Source organism: Parasteatoda tepidariorum, chromosome 5, assembly GCF_043381705.1.
Source record: "Parasteatoda tepidariorum isolate YZ-2023 chromosome 5, CAS_Ptep_4.0, whole genome shotgun sequence".
Taxonomy (NCBI): Eukaryota; Metazoa; Arthropoda; class Arachnida; order Araneae; family Theridiidae; genus Parasteatoda; species Parasteatoda tepidariorum.
The window spans coordinates 39,767,400-39,771,979 of record NC_092208.1 but is presented as its reverse complement, the minus strand read 5'-3'; positions in this window follow the sequence as shown (position 1 = coordinate 39,771,979).

Genomic DNA, 4,580 nt, shown 5'->3' with positions numbered 1-4,580 from the left:
GGTTCACAGCATTGGAAAGCCAGCGCTCTATCCCCTGAGCCACCACAGCTCACATCGAAATTTTATTTAATTTTATAACCGTCTTTGAACAGCCAACCCATATTTTGGGGTTTACGACTATTAATGTTCAACTCCTTAGCCTTGTAATTATGAACCCAATCCAGAAGACACGAGAACTCCCGGATTAAGTATTGGGGGACATTTGCCTTCGTGGAAGACTTTTTGATTAAACTAAACCTCATTTGCGCTACATGGAGTGGGAAACTACGAAAACTTCCCAATGTTAACCCGACAGCAATAGGACTCTAACCCAAATATACTAAACAAAAAATCAAATATTAAGGCATAAACTTTGCTACTACTAAAACAAATTTCTATACTAATCGGAATAAGTTCCTTTTTCTGTAATACATAACCTCCTACAGTTGAGATTCTTACGAAATATTTTTTTTCAGTGGCAGTGATTTACGGCAGCAATCAAAACAAATAGATTAAACGTTTATACTAATAGAATTGTTACAAAATTTTTATAAAACCTGAAAACCATAACCACTTTTCTATCTGACTTTTTACACATCTGTTTGAACAATTCATATGTAGAGGTGGACGAAAATCAATTAATTCATATTTATTAAAATGTGTTATCTTAGAAAACACGAGAAAAACATTTTTCTGGAACAGCGGAAATTTCGCAATTGTTCGAAGGTTGGCAAAAAATATATCCATAAATTTAACCAAGAAAAAATCAAGAGAATTTCAGCCATTAAATGCATAGCCACAGTTAAGTGTGATTTGCTTTATCCTAATAATTTTCAAAATTAAAAAAAATTATTGATTAAAAGCCACATTGTTTAAGATATAAAAACGACAACGATTTTAGTGGTTTATAATATTGTCGAAGATAAATGGGAAACATTTTATCTCTGAATGGATTGAGTATATTACATAAAATTTTCACGATTCTGTGGTTCATAAAGCTCCAGTAGATTTCTCAGATTAACAAAGCCTGTTACATAATAATCAATTTAGATTTTGTAATTATGCATTAGCATAAATGATGGCTCAGGGGATAAAGCGTTTGCCTTCCAATGAGGTGAAGCAGGTTCAAATCCCAGCGATGGCTGGTCGATACCAATTCTGCATCTGACTCGCACAGTCCACAGTGATGACGTGAAATGTTCTCAGTGGTAGACGGATCATGAGTTAAAGTCCCCTTGCCGTTAGGCTAACCGTGGGAGGCTCTCGTGGTCTCCCTCTCAATGTAAAGCAAATAAGGGTTAGTTTCATCATAAAGTTCTCCACAAAGGCTAATTTCACTCAATATTTGATCCAGAAGATCCCTTGTCTTCTGAATTGGGTTCAAAATCACAAGGTTACGTCGTTGGACACTAGTAGTCGTAAACCCAAAAATTGGGTCTGCAGTTCAACGACGGTTATAAAAAAGGCAGAATTTTAACAAAAACACTGATTCATATTGATATAGAAATAAAAAGAGACCCTTAATGTTTTCTATTACATGTAATTATTATTTATTTATCCTCTGATCCCCCTATGAAGGTATTCAAAGAGACAAGCAGAATAAAATAAGTTTGACGAAGTTAGGCAGTCTTAACGAACTAGATCATTGAAATGCAGGAGACAATAAAGCATTCTGAATAAATAGAGTTAGCTAGTAATGATGTATAGGATTGCTAAATTGGTTTATTGCAAGTTGGTACCTTCTTTGGCAATTAAAGAGCTTAATAAAAGGCCATTTCTTGGGGAAAGATCTTGTTTTAGCTTTATTTAACTATATAACATTAATATACTTCGTCACGTCTTTAAATTTTGGAGAGAATGAACTTTCTGATTAACAATCTTTAAATTTATTGAAGTGTAAAAAAATTAATTCAACGTGAATACGGACTTCAAAAAAGCCTCTATTTTGACAACAAAGTAATGAGAGCCAACGCTATAACGTGGAGAATTTGAATGAATGCTCGAGATTTATAAAGTTTTCGATTGAACACTTCTGAATAAAACATAAAGGATATTCGAATTAAATTGAATTAAAAAATATTAGATTAAAGGAATAGAAAAATAAGATTAGATTAAAGGATTCCAAGTAAAATTATCCTACTTCGCTATTGTCAACCCATAAATATTAAAATTAATTTATTAAAATTCACTAAAATGTCACTTGGAACCTACATTCACTCAACTTTTCAATTATCTATCGCCTTTTTCCCTTTCCTAAAGTTTTAATATCATAAATGATATACGCCTTTTTTTCAAAAATCAGCTAACAAAAGCAATTATAAAACATCAATAAATCATTAAAAGCACAAATATCTTCATTTCTTATTTGATAAATAGTGAAAATATCTCGAACTTTTAGTAAACGAAATGATTATATTTAAATAACAACTTAAGTAAAACAAATTAGAATTATCACAAGGACTGAGAAGAGTCGTATAGTGTTTAAAGCAAAACCTTAAAGAGGAATATAGAAACTTTTTAAATAACCTCAGGCAAGTAAATAATATTTATCCGGAAATTTCAGACAGTATTTATTCAGAAATTTCGTATACAAACTCGGCTGAAATTAAGTAAACATAGTTAAAACGTTCGTCAATACGTAATTAATGTTGGCCATTATTTACATTTAAAATCTATGGAAGCATCTAAATATTATCAAGTGTACAGTAGAAAACATTATAAACCCATACGATAAATAAATTTTTGAGTTCGTTTTAACGCATAAGAAAATATACAAATATTCAAAAGACTACGAAACTAAAGAGTAGTTCTCTTAAGTTCTAATTTAATATGCATTTGTACAGCTCACTTTTGAATAAAAAGTTAATTATTAATGCAATAAATTTCCATTTCTTAATTCAGTAATGGCTACTCAATTTAATAAAATATTGTGTATATTATCAATAATATAGCTTGATCAATTTCCTTCCAGGTATGTTAATTCATTATCAAAAAAATATTATGTATTTGAATAATATTTTAATTGTGTTATATAAATAATTTATGTTTGCTTTGTCTCCTTCTAAGTATGTTTACTCATCATGAAAAAAAGTGCTATTTCTTTCAATAATATTTCAATGGTGTTATAAAAGATTATTGCTTGCTTAGTCTACTTCTAGATATATTTATTGATCATGAAAAAATATTATTCATTTGAATAATATTTTAATCATTATTTATAAATTATCATTTATAAATTATCATTTATTAATTAACATTTATTAACTATTATTCATTAACTACTATTCATCAATTATTATTTACCATTTATTAATTATTATTGACTATTTATTAATAATAATTTATTAATTATTATTCATTACCTACTATTTATCAATTATTATTGAGTAGTTATTATTTATTGATTATTAATTACTATTTTTTGATTGTTATTTATCAATTATTAGTTAGTAGTCATTATTTAGTAATTATTACTTTTAAATGCTTTCTTAGTCACTTTCCAGATATAATTAATAATCAGGAACAAATATTGTTTATTTAAATTCATTAATTATTTTTTGATAACACGAAATTAATTTCAGTTTGCTTGCGTGGGTCGACACGATCGATACATATAATTTAAAATCAATAATCGAATAATCGAATAAAATCAATAATCTCAAATGCTTCAACTACATTATTAGACACCTCTTACAAGTCAATATATTTTGTGATTTTCAGATTGTTATCGTTTTCTATAAATTTTATATTTAGAACATTTGAAAAACAGCTTTCACAGAAACAAGTAAAATTCCTTTTTTTGTGTGAAGCTTCTAATAATTAGAAATAAAATTACATTTTTATCAGTGCTTGTCTTAAAATTTTCCTAGATAATTCAACAGAATAAATGCCACTTATTAGTTTTAGTTTCCGTTGATTTTTTAAAAAAATTTCATTAATTTCATGGAAAAACAGTTTTTTACAAATTAGCATCAATTTGATTATCTTCATTAATTAATATTGCTTAAATTAATATTTGTCTTTCTTTAAGCTATAACCTTTTGTTTATATATTTTATCAACATTTTTTTTAAAATTTGAGTTTATTAACTGAATAATTATTTTAATTATTTATCAAAAATCAGTTAGACATTCCTACACTAATTATTAAATTGAAAGGTAAATTACTTCATTCACCATTATTGTAGTTTCTCAGTTATTTCAATGCTGAGATAATATGCTATACATCAGTCATATGTCTCTGATGTATATGATTGTTGAAGACAATGTCAGTTTTGGTGAGTGACTTACAGCTTCTAATTAGTCCGCCGAGTGCTCTATCAGAACACTTCATCGTTGCGTGTTTATATAGATTGCTATATTTAGTTGAACAGGAGAAAGCATTATTCGATCCCATAATAAATTATGTGTTTTTGTTGTAACCGTTTATTCTGCATTTAGGCACTTGTATGGGTCATTCTCACAAAAACAGTCATTTTCATGTCCCCAGTATATTTTATGTTTGTTTTACAACTTACGAAAAAAAATTTTCAGGGAAAGTGTCCTTCAGAATGCAAGCTAACAAAAGAATAAAAATAAAATTATCAATTTTTATTTTTTATT